The following is a 13,646-nucleotide window of genomic DNA, read 5'->3' as shown; positions in this document are numbered from 1 at the left end:
AGGCCTGGGAAGTACCTGACGGGCGCTACGGACGTCGCGGTGCTGCTGTTATCCGGAGAGGCGCCACGCTAGTGGGACACTAGGCCGTTGGTGATGGGTCGTGGGTACTCTGCCCCCCCCATGCCACGCCAGGTACGCGGCTTTAAATCTATCCTGAACTTCCCTACTTGGTTGTGCGGCCGCTCGGCCATGTGGAGGACGGAGTGGTGCGGAATAATCGTAAGCGACACAGTTTATGTTAAATTGGTGTTTAATCCACGGACTTCTCCGGTGGTATGCATGGGTATGCTGTACTCCCTATACATATACTATGTGGTGGCAGAACCGCTACCAAAACTATGCGAATGCGCTATGCGGCTGCCTAAGCCGTGGTACAGTTACGTGGGTTATTTTTTTTTCAACCTCCGATCGGCTGTAATAAAAAAACGGTAATGAATTGGGAATTTTTGTAATGTCAAAAGAAACGTACATCTTTACTCTATTTTTCCACATAATCACCGTGCAGATTGAGGCATTTGTCGTATCGATGCACCAGCTTTCCAATACCCTCTGCATAAAATGATGCCTCCTGCCTATTCAGCCATGTTTTAACAGTGCCCTACAGTGTGATTACAGTTTCATTTCTCCATGGCATGCCCATTAATCGATACCCTAATCGCTCGTACACGAATCGACACGTCTCGTAGTGTTTACCCCCTTCCACCAACCATGTGGAGCGGCCAACTCACACCTCAGTTGAAGCTTGGTTATGGGAATGTCAACATGGCTGCAACGATAAACTGTACGGCGAAATGCGAGCTGCGTGGAGTCATCCGTTTCTTACAGGCAGAAGGGCACACTGCAGCAGAAATCCATCGCCGAATGAGTGTTGCGTACGGTGAAAACTTTATGAGCGATGGCGTTGTGCGAGAGTGGTGTCGGAAATTCCGCGAAGGCCGTATTGATGTTCATGATGAAGGTGGCCAAGGAAGGAAGTCGGTAGCAACAGATGAAACAGTTCAGAGAGTTGATGCAGTTGTTCGTGAGAGACGTCGATTCACAATTTCAGAACTGTCTGAACAATTTCCGCTCATTTCAAGGTCAGCCCTATACGCCATTGTTACAGAAAATCTCGGATACAGGAAAATCTGTGCCCGATGGGTACCCAAGGTGTTGACTAACATCAACAAGGAGCGGCGAATGGCATCAGCCTTGTCGTTTTTGCTGTGTTACACAGACGATGGTGAACACTTTTTGACTCAAATTGTGACAGGTGATGAAACATGGATTCATTTCGATAATGAAGAAACAAAACTTCAATCACAACAGTGGATGCACACCTATTCTCCAAACAAGCCGAAAAAGTTCAAACGGACATTCAGCACCAAGAAACAGATGGCTACAGTATTCTGGGATCACCAAGGTGTGCTACTGGTTGATTTCATGGAGCCAGGAACAACAATCAATGCTGCTGCATACTGCGCGACACTACGACGGCTAAGACAGTCGATACGCAACACGCGGAGAGGAATGCTGACATCTGGTGTTGTCTTGATTCATGACAACGCCCGACCGCATAGTGCCGCCATAACACAACTCCTTCCAAGATTTCGATGGGAAGTGTTTGATCACCCTCCTTACAGTCCGGATTTGGCACCGTGTAACTATCACCTTTTCCCCACGTGGAAAAAGTGGCTTGGAGGACGACGCTTCAACACCAATGATGAACTGCAGAGCACTGTTAAAACGTGGCTCAATAGGCAGGAGGCATCATTTTATGCAGAGGGTATTGGAAAGCTGATGCATCGGTACGACAAATGCCTCAATCTGCACGGTGATTATGTGGAAAAGTAGAGTAAAGATGTACGTTTTTTTTGACATTAAAATAATTTCCCAATTCATTACGGTTTTTTTATTACAGCCGATCGGAGGTTGAAAAAAAAATAACCCTTGTACATTAACACACGCTGATTACAGAACAAAACACGACACAAACATAACACTGTGAATTTGCCACGGCAGTCTCGCGGGGGTGCAGTTACTAGTGTTCTGGAGACGGCCAGCACCGAAAGTTAACTGTCATAGGTGGCTCATTGAGCATGATACTAAATTACACTTTACAATTCATGAGGTTGCAGCCGGCAAGCATATGCGCAGTGGTGTTGCTGAAAGCAAGTTGGCTGGAGTCGGCCAGTGCCGTAAATTGTGTGGTCCGCGACGCGGTGCAAAATCACTAAGGAAACGGTCGAAATAAGCCTGTGTCCGCGAAATACACGCCAAGTCTACGTGAGCAGAAATGAAGTAAAAGGGTTTGGATATTAAATAAAATACAGAGTGAACGATCAGTGGAACAAATTTGAAGGCTGCTCACGGACACAAGTTTTGACCCAGCGCGGAGTGGTTGGAGACTGCTGAACGTGGCCGCCTCGCAAGGGAGGGAAACTTTCACCTCCTTTGTGAGTCGGCGCAAAAAACTTACATTAACTTAATTGGCTCTATTATAAGCTAAAAACACGTTCCAGGTGCCCAATTAAAATGTAGTACCTGGTAATTGGGTGTTAAGGCTTAACAACTGTTTTAGAGTATTTAATTATTTGAATTGTGGCATCAAGTTGGCGACTGTAAATTTACTAACATATTGTCTCCCTGTGAACTGTATTAGTGGGATTTCTCCTAATCTGACTTAATCATTGTCACTGGCACTTTAATTAAGGCCAGTTACCGTGGTGACTGTTAATGAGGTTCTTTGTCTGCTCCGTGTGTCCGGTGCTCGCACGGAGTGGCTACGACGCACTTGTTTAATGCCTGTGAATTAATAATTGTGTCCTAGTGTCATGGTCCTTAATTGTTTTATGGGGTTGAGCCTTCGGGGTTTCGTGCCCTTAAGTTTATTTGAGTCTAGTATGGTCACGCCCAAGGTGGTCGCCTGACGCATTCCCGCTGGCTAGCGGTGTGCTCCAAAAACGGGATCTGGTACTAGCGGTGCGGAGCACGGGCTTAGAGGCCATGGTCGGGACGACGTAAATATGATAAAACAGAAGGGTGGGGAAAAATAGAGAATTGGGTTTGATCAGTTAATATGAGAAGGGAAATTATCGGGGAGGTAGCATATCATCTTTATTTGATGCTCTACGATAGAGGCCTGTAGAGGGGTAGCTGTAATAATCCCAAGCTGACTTACCTACGAAGCCCAACAATACCTGCAATGTTCTTTCGCTGCACAATTTTTTATATTTCTTACAGAACACCATTGCTCACTATAGATTAAGGGCCACCAAATGATATTACTATGTCCCCAAGTCTAATGGAGACTTGCTGGTGTTGCCGTCACCCGACCTATGTGAAAGGCCCGGGGGGTACCTGACGGGCGCTACGGGCGTCGCGGTGCTCTTGTTGTCCGGAGGGGCGCCAGGCTAGCGGGCTGCTAGGCCGTTGGTGTTGGGTCGTGGGTACTCTGCCCCCGCGTGCCCCGCCAGGTACACGGCTTGAATCTACCCTGAATGGCTCTCCCTTGACTGTGAAGGCCGCTCGGCCGTGTGGAGGACGGGAGACTCCGGAAAATTAGTGTACACGAGTTGGTGAGAATTACCTTTAATCTAGTCCCGCTACAAAACACTCTCACCAACACTTGGCGATGTCTAGCCGTTACACAATTAACACAGAAAAAACATAACACTATGCGACACTAATGGTTACCGCGGCAGTCTCGCGGGATGCGGGTCGATGCTCGCTGGAGACGGCCAGCGCCGAACATTAACGGGTGCAGGGGGGGCTCTATGAGCGGGCTCCTAAACTCGGCGAAACACTTACGTGAGTGATACGATCTGCAGCGCGGTATCACGATAAAGACGGTCGGGATAGGCCCGGTTCCGTAAAATACGCGCCGAGTCGACGTGGGCAGCTATGAATTAATAAGAGGTTTAAATTTAAATATTTAGTACAGAATAAAATAATCACAGAAAGAAAACTTGGATGCTGCCCACGGACACACGTCTGTTCCCGGCGCGGAGTGGTTCGAGACTGCCGGACATGGCCGCCTCGCAAGGAAGAGAAACTTTCTCTTCTTTGTGAGTCGGCATCAAAAAACTTATATTAATTTAATTTACTATATTACCGGTTAAAACATGTTCCAGGTGCTCAATTAAAATGTAGCACCTGGTAATTGGGTGCTTAAGGCTTAACAATAGTTTTAATGTATTTAATTATTTAAATTGTGACATCAAGTTGGCGACTGTAAATTTACAAACATGTTGTCCCACTGTGAATTGTTTTAGAGGGATTTCTCCTATTCCGACTTGATCATAGTCATGGGCATTTTAATTAAGGCCAGTGGCCGCGGTGACTGTTAATGAGGTTTGTTGTCTATTGGGGTCACGCCCGAGGCGCTCGCCTGACTCAATCCGGCTGGGCAAGGGGCGCGCTCCGAAAACGGGATACGGTACTGGCGGTGCGGAGCACGGGCTTAAAGGCCATGGTCGGTACGACGTCAGTGTATTTAGGTGGAAGGTGGTCGTGGTTGGCCCCACTACAGTCCTGCAAAAGAATGGCCTCCTTAGCGGGTGCAGGTGTGGGAATATTCGGCCCAAGCTGTCCACTGAATAATGCCTTCAGGCAAAGAACATGCCGTCGCCCGGGTTCTCGTGTTCGAGATACGGCGTAGTTCCTAGCGGGAAGATTGGTTTATTACGTGAAACATGTCCGGGAGGGCACCAGGCTAGCTCGGTGGTTAACCACGAGATGGGTCGGTGAGTACGATAGCCCCAGCGTGGCCCACTAGGAACGGCGGCGGCTGTCGTGGTGTTAGGGGTCCCTAATTACTGATGCACTACTGGCCCTACACAGCATAGGATGCTGATCCCTAAATGGATTGGGGAGGTTCACAAATAATGTACACAGTTTTGTATTGTCGTTTATACGTCGCGCACGGAGTATGCGGAGCTGACGTTTATTTAACGTTGGCAATTACACTTGCAGTTACAGTTATACTATTTCCCTACACAAAGTACACTATGATTACACTGGGTGCTCTGACGCGCCGTCACTAAAATTAAGTCCTCACGCCAGTCGAGGTTGAGGTGGAGAGTTTGATTGGAGTCGGCCAATCCCGTAATTTGCAAACGGCGACGCGCGGGCCCACCTGTGTGGACCGAGGCTCGCTATGAAATTAATTAAAGTCTTCAATTAGATGTGACCACTGCCCGTGCACTTCGGCAGTTAACTGAAAGTCTGTTATTGCGGGAGTCGGCCCGTGCCATATATTGCACTGCCCCGCGTAATGCGTTGTGTGGGGAGTGATATGTTTACCCGGCTGGGATAGGCCCTACACCGTAAAAGGACCGGGCGCACACGGGGAGTTGATTAAAAAAGGTTTTGGTGCGTGATTATATTTACCAGAATGAATTCAGTGTCGACTATGGTTGATGGTTCCTCGTGGGACGCACGTCCATCCCGGTCCGCGAGTCGCTCGGTACTGGCGTCTGACCCTTGCGCGAGGGGAGGGGTGAGCATCCTCTCATGCCAAGGTTTCTAAAGTTGCGTTATTCGTAAAATATTATATTAATAACAACATGTAAGTGGCTCTAAATTCACACATTAAAAATTAACAATTAACTTAATACATATATACGTTTCGGAAATTTGATTTAACAAGTTTATATGAAATAAGTTTGAATAATCTGAGTCACACTGGAGACTGTTCGTCGCTTGATGAATTTTCCAGTGGCTAATGATACATGGAAATTTGTGTCGGTTTCAATTAAGTCACCCACTACTTTAATTAAATTAGGTTGAAGGCCGCAAGGGGAGCACTCACAAATGTATTAATAGAAAACCACACGTGAGTGACCCGGGCACTCCTACATCGCACTTCCTTTGCACGGGGTTGTTAATTAAAAGTGATGTGATCATTGATGTGTGTTGAATTTACAATGTACGGGACTCTGGTTATCTGGTCGATTAAGTCATGGGCGTTGATTCTACCTTTGTTCCGCGGCGCTCGCCTGACTCGGGTCAGCCATGGCTAGGGGCGCGTTCCGTTAGCGGGGTCGGATACTGGCGTTTGCAGGTCGGGCTTTAGGGTGGCCTTCGGCCGGATGACGTAAAACAATGGTGGGAAAAGCAGAGAGTTTAACACTGCTCGATGGCCAATGTGTCCGAGACCATGACCGATCCCTTTACATTTACTGCACACCTTTCTCCCTCATCAATTAGTGGGGAGGGTATTACACTAAAATAATACAGTAGATCGGTGAAGTTTTAGGATTAATTATGGTGGTGCACTTACGAATATGTTACACAAACATATCCCAACAATTGAACTGTAACTTTCGTATCATTTATCTGGTAGGTACAACACTTCAGTCAAAATATAAATGGTTATCAATGCAAGGACATGATCATTAATGAAAAATCAAGTTCTGCAGTCGGCCAATACTGCACTAAACCACCTGATTGTATGTCACGTTGTCGTCGCTCCGCTCGCCCTCCCTCGTCGCTCGACGCCCGGTTGCTCAGTTGTACCTTTGAATATATATACATACTGTATAGAAGTCACGAGTGGATAGGATTTACTCTATGTTTTTCAGGAGTGTATGATGAGCAGCTTGGGAACTTCACCGCTGCAGTGCGCTGCTGTAATGCCCTGTATCGTCTCAGTTGTTATTTACACGTTAGAGCACAGCACTGTCACCCACTGTCATTCCCCGCACCCCCCACCCATCATTCACTACAGCTCAAGGTCGTTCAACGGGAGGGGGAAGGGGTGTTTGAAGAGTTCGACACTTGTCCGCTAGGGACCACCACAAGTCGATGCCCTAGAGATGGTGGTGATTGCGGCTGTGAATTAACCAACTACCTCAAACGGTATTTGAAATTTTAACCTGGGCTGGCAACTTCTATACAGTATATATATATTCAAAGGTTGTACTAGGTAGAATGGGGTTCGGCCAATGTGGCCCGGGAGGGACAAGCTAAGATGTAGAATTAATATCCACCAGTCCGCGACGAACACCCGATTTATTGTTACAAGGCCCTTTACATGGGGCTGTCCCCACACCACCTGTGACAGTCTGGTTGGCGCGCGACGACACGTAGGTTTATCCCCTGACTGAATACTCCACGTGATGCTCTGGCTAACCTGCACCGTGCTAAGTCCGGCAGTTCAGAGGCACCCGGAAAGGTGACGCGACACTAACACACTATGCCACGAGCTGCTGTACGAAATCCTAATGTCCCGCGAGATATTATATGCACTGTAGAAGCTACTACTCTCCGCCACATAAAAGAGCAAGCTATAATTAGGAAGCTAATGCCTAGCTGCCCCTATGCCTGCATCGCGATGCACTTACTCCTCGTTGGCTTACAGCTCAGCGACCGTCTCGAGGCACGACTCTCTCATGACACGACTGCTCCTCGCGCCTGCCTGGGAACGACTCTGATGCCTACTGACCGTCTCAAGGCACAACTCCTCAATGACCGTTTCCAGGCACGACTCCTCACTGACTGTCTCGAGGCACGATTCCTCACTCACCGTCTCGAGGCACGACTCCTCACTCACCGTCTCGAGGCACGACTTCTCAGCGACGCGACCGCTCTAGGTGCCGGCCTGATCTCAACTGAACTCCTCCTCCGCGCTGCGGCGCGGCGTGCAACGGCTCATCCCTTCCCCTCTCTCGCATCCTGCGCCACCCCTGACGTGTCGCAGGCGGGTGGGACGTCATTGCCCGGTGAACATGTTAGGAAAACATAAGCACTTTAAATAATATAATAAAATATTTACAATAAAATAATGTTAATGAATATTTACAATAATTATTCTTGCTGTAATACAGCGTCCAGTCTTTATGTATTTACCGCAGATCCCCTTGGCGCGCGCGAATCTCTCATGCCCCCCCCCCCCCCTGCTCTACCCGCACTTCACTATACGGCGCACCCACGACACAGGCATGAGAAGGCGTTGGCGTGGCATAACGGGCTGTGAGAGCTGGGTCGACACTTGGGTCGACGTCAACGTAGAGTGAGGTTTTATACAAGAGGGGGGATTATGTACCTATCTTAAAAATGTCCATTTGTTTGGGGGGCTGATAGTAAATTGATTTTAGAATAAATTAAACTGTTGACACTAAAAAAAACTCAGTGATTGTAAAAGAATTCCAGGAGTTTCATCTGACAGCATATATCCTCAAAGTAGATTGATCTGCATGGAATTTGTTCTACAGGAATGCCAATTCCATGCAAATGACGTGAAGTGGTATGACACACAACTATACCTTTAAAAAATCTGGTCTTGAAGTGGCAAATACACACATAAATTACTCTTCATTTCTCATGTTACCTGTTTTCCTTTATAAATGAACCTTAATACTTCATCTATTTACACAATAACACTTAAGCATCTCACCCTGGAAGTGTCGCCGGTGGTCGAAATATGACTGTTCAGTGTGCAGTGAACAATACAGCCAGGGCTGAGGCACGGGATTTTATTAAGAGCCAAGGAGGTTTGACATCAATATAAATCAACCCGCGACACTCTGGTTCTACCAAGCCTGCCACATAAACCGCTGTTGTCTCTCAATAAAACACAAAGAAAAAATGACACTTTTTTATAAGATTTGAATGCTGATAGTGGTTAACACAATAAGTGGTCTGTATTGTCGCATATTCTAAGCATCTACGGTTAGTTAATTACTAAAACAGCATGGTGTCATCAAAACCTTTTATTCATTTGTTCCTTCATTAAGTTTACATACATTGAAATTACACACAAAGCTTCAGCGGAAGCAATCACACTATTCCTAACTCCATGCACACAATGATATTACACGTCAGCTGTGCGGGCGGCTATCGATACATTGGCTTTGGGGCTATACCACCAGCAGCACTAACTCATTATTGCTCACTCGATCGCAGTGCCAATGTGATCATTAGGACTTTAATGGGCCACTACGGCTTGGGTGCCCGGCGTGAGCCCCAACTAATGTTGTCAATATATGCTTGTGTGTGTGGGTGAATTCATTATTTCTCTTGTATTTTAGTTCACAGTATATAATTATATATCATTCGAATAAATTTCAAACACATTATAGGACTGGTTCTTTGGATTTAATTGTAACCAGCTTTGTATACACATCGATACATACGTTAGGAAATTTGGAAATAAATTGGAGTTTAAAGATGTTTTTATATGTCATTTGTGAATGTCAGTGTGCCATTTAAAAGATTTAAGATATCTTTTTGGGGAATGTAGAAAATAATTTTAATGTCAATAATCATATTTGGATTTAAATTTGTTGGTACTGGTTCTGTTTTTGTATACGGTAGCATATTCATGTTATACTCTGTTCGTATGTAAAATGATGAGGAAGGACATCGTGTTATTTGTTTGTGTATTTTAAAAGAAAGCTTCATATTTAGGGACGTTGTTGTACGATGCCTAAACGATTTAACATTTTGCTGTGATGGTTTGTCCAAGTATAAAATCCGAACATGGCGGTTCGAATTTGGATGTTTACTGTTTGTGTTTTTTATTGTGAAACTCCAATACACACGACTGAATTTATTCGGTTTACGTAAGGTGAGAGTTTTCTTTGATTATAGTAGTATGTTTACTTAGGTTGGCAAAACAAAAATTCCTGAGAGCGAAATTGTTTATTGTGTAGGCAAATGAAAAACTGTCCTGCATATTATTTTTGTGAACAATTAATATTTTATGTACATGGGAAACCACTGTGTCATTACCTTTTTTTTTTTATAATTTATAATTTTGTCAAATATTATAACCCATCAGACCTGATGAAGAAAATGGGGTGGGAGAGCGTAAATGACAGAAGGCAGATGGAGAGGCTAGTTAGGGTGTATAAAGAATTGAGCGGGGTGAAGTGTGGGTAGAGGTGGTCCATTGAGTTGCGAAGGGGAAGCCTTGAAGTAGGAGTGAGGGTAAAGGTTCCATTCATGTAGTATAGTATAGTATAGTATAGTAGTATCCAAGTCCATCCCTGGATCGTGAAGTCATGATCCTTTATACATGGATCCTGAGGTACATGATGCTTGCTGTTTTAATTTAGTATGTCTAAAGATGCTGGACATAACAGAAACTTGTGATGAAACAATGAATTAAGATATTAAGTTGAATACAAAAATTTTTTTTCAAAAACACCTGACATAATCTGCTTATATTATGATATTTAAGTGATGATCAATGAATACATATTCATACTAGCAGGATCCAGGGATAAACTTGGATGCGTAAAATGGAACAGTTAATGGAGTGAGAAAGAACTATAGGAAATATTTTAAAGAGAGATAGAGAACGGAAAGGGGGAAAATCTAGATGGTAGTGAGAACAGTGGGGGAAGGGAATGAGTTTGATGAAGAGTGTGTGATCGTAATAAATGTAGCTCAATTCAGGAGAAGAGTGAATGCTTGCCAATGAGTGTGGGCCCAATTACAGCAATCTTCAAATTAAATATTTTTTTCCCCAAAACATTGCTGTCGAATGTACCTATAAAAACTTTACCTTTGATTTAATGTTTTTGTCTAAATTTGTGAAGTACCGGTACCTCTAAGAGTATAGCTACTTGTTTCCACCATGGAATAAATGTAATACTAACTTCCATAGGAGTACCTTTATTAGACTCAGATGCTAGGCCTTTCTGTGCATGAAAAAGGGTATGTTGGGATCACTATCACTTCGCTTAACAAGTAAAAGGTAAAAAGTATGTTGTTTGCACTAGAGATGTGTAAGCTTGGCATGTGCAGTTTAACAAGACCTATTACGTTCATCTTAAGTAACATAAAATGTTTATTAACTTGAAAGATGCTTGCCAACACCAAACTTATAAATTTGACATTTAACATTTTTTTATATAGCCTACCACATGAACTTTGGACCTATCACAGTCTGGAAGAAGTAACGTGCGGCTGTGGTGTATGGTTTATTTTTGGGCACTGATAGCTTCATGTAGTGTTTGTATTTTAGGTTATCCCGGTTTTGCAAAATTTGGGATCTGGATTTTGAAAAGACAGTTAATTGATGATATATATGTTAATTCTAACCCATCATTTTAAGAGAGTTGTGTTTAAAATTGACATTTGAAAGCCTTAAAACATAAGTAACCAAATCTTATTTGTAAATTTGCCTTTTTCCAAACATGCATAATAGGTACGGAAACTTTTTTTCACACACACAAACTCATTATTAGGACTGAAAAATTTTGACTGCACACCAAAGCAATATATTTGGGTTTCAAACATAAAATGAAGCAAATAGTTTTATGTTAACGAGGTAATAAATAAAATACAATCATCATTCATGTGGTTAAATAACTCAAGTAATTTTTCATAAGGTGGTTAAATAAATTAAGGCTACTGTATCAAGACATTAATAGTGAGATTAGAGTGTTTAAATACATATATCACAAAAAGATTTTAATGTGATTTTCATTTCATCATAAAAACGTTTTACTTTTCTAACTGTAAATAATGCTTTGCTTTAAAATAAAATGTTAGTTTTGATGCTGTGCCTCCTTTACTTAACATGCCACAGTGCAATCTATTACTCTGTATTGATGACCTCTCGTTGTACATAGATTAATGTAATAATTATCATTAAATAAATATACACCATTTACTGTATTTTAAATCTTAAACCTAATTTACTTTCACATTTCTTATATTCCTAAAGCCTGAGTTACACAAATTTAGTAGTTTTTTGGAATCTATCTACTTTTCTTATAAACAAATAGGTCGAGATACTTGTACAGGCGAATTGCAACTGTCATACCAGCAACTAGCATTAACTGCTACTAATGTTATGGTTTTACTGGCCGCTTGCTCTTCCCCACTACTGCCACCACGATATTGGCTAGCTACCGACACTTGTAAATGTGTATGCCAGCATAATTTTGACAGTATCTGTCTTGGTAGTTACAACACACAGCATCAAGCAGCATATATTGTGTGTTCCACAGTTATTTTTGTGTTTAAATAATGTTGGATTGTTGGGGATTAACAAATTGTGCTGTATCATAGGGGTAGTAAGGTTTTGTGGAATTTTCATATTTCAGAGTATAATAACTGAAAATCTCAAAAAGGAAGCATGTAAAATCATTGCTAGGGAAATGAAAATTTGCAACTTTAAGGGGTCCGTCTAGTCGGGTTGTATGTCTGTTAGTGAGGCGGAATGATAAGCGTGAAGCTTGCTGGTATTTCTAGCGCGGTATTGCTTTCAAGCTCAAGGCTCTGAACTGGCGCGCAGTCTTCTTATCATCCATTGGACAACTGTGAAATTTTAGCGATGACCGTAACATTATATGGCGGAGAAATTAAGATAAAGGTGTAATGCAAGAACCTTTAAGTGCTTTCAAGAATATGTACCGGTTGATTCACGCTTAAAAATTATTCTAAAAACACGCATTTTAGCTTCTAAAAATATAGTTTTAAAACTTAATCTGTAATCAAAAGTACTTTCTGGCCCTAAGCAAATTCTTAATTGCTTTTCGTAAACAGACCTTACTCGAATATCTTGAGTATTTTTCAAATTGCGTTGTTCTTCGTGAAGCTCTGCACACCGTATGTGTGCTTGGGGAGATGGTGCCCTTACGGAAGATTTCCTGAAGAAGAAAAAATATGCGCTCCACATATTGTTAGGAAGTGACAAAAATAGACAGGAGCAAATTTGTCACGAAAATAACATCTTTGACAGTGACCTATTTTACCCCCCTCTCTCTTCAACTGGCCCTGTTCACCTCAGTTGGAAACAAACTCGGAGATACTTGAACTGTTGGTAGCCAAGCTTTGAAGAAGTGGATTTACTGGCATTTGTAAGGACTAGTAGCTTAACCCACATTAGCTATCCATGTCAAGTAACTGGCTTGCAGATCAATTGGAAACATCGAGTTACTAGTCAGGCTAGCTACTAAATTGTGTAAACTGGGCTTCACTACTAACTGCACGTAGACAAGCTTTGTCTTGTGTCAAACATGTCGTCAAACAACAAGAATGGTGGAACAATAACATCAAATACTGGCGTGGTTTGTACAGTGCAATATTAAGAACTGTACGTAATACATGTAGGTGACATACATGTTTCTCACATAGGGCCTAATTTTGTTTTAAAGGTATTGAGTATAGCATTTTTACTTTTGCAATCTTGATTCCTTTTGTTTTATGCTAAAAAATAGAGAATGAAATTATGAGTATTATTTTAATTCATCTTCTCATGGTATATTATTGGATTGAGTTAGTGTAATTTATTCCGGCATGATGTCAGGACCATTAGCTTGCAGTTCACCATTTACTCTTGCAGCCTGAAATCAGTTTTGTTTTAATTTTTTTTTTTTTTTTTACCAATGAACAAATGTTTGCTATATATAACTACTTCATAAATACATAAACTATTTCTTTTTGAAACTATACTGATTATCATGCAACAAATATGGCTAATCACTAATCACCATCATCATCATCATCATCATCATCAACAACAACAACAACAACAACAACAACAACAACAACAACAACAACAACAACAAGGGTTTCCAGCCTGTGGCCGGGTCAGCCAAGTAAAATCTCCAATTTCCTTCTCCTTCCACCATTCCTCATTCTTCACTTTATTCTAGTCTTCTTTTTCCTGCACTCCCACCTCCTCCTTCCTGGGGTCTTCTTCCTGT

The 13,646-nt window shown here is 42.8% G+C and overlaps 1 protein-coding gene across 1 annotated transcript in view; it reads left to right on the top strand.

Annotated features, from left to right (window-relative positions):
• The first annotated feature begins 9,062 nt into the window (after nt 1-9,062).
• Nucleotides 9,063-13,646, top strand: part of LOC134534061 (protein wings apart-like) — a 36,549-nt gene continuing 31,965 nt past the window's right edge. The window contains 1 exon segment of the mRNA XM_063372049.1: nt 9,063-9,550. The gene's annotated coding sequence lies outside the window, so the exon portion shown is untranslated.

Source organism: Bacillus rossius, chromosome 7 (assembly GCF_032445375.1).
Source record: "Bacillus rossius redtenbacheri isolate Brsri chromosome 7, Brsri_v3, whole genome shotgun sequence".
NCBI classification, from domain to species: domain Eukaryota; kingdom Metazoa; phylum Arthropoda; class Insecta; order Phasmatodea; family Bacillidae; genus Bacillus; species Bacillus rossius.
This window is presented reverse-complemented; position numbering and strand designations above follow the sequence as displayed.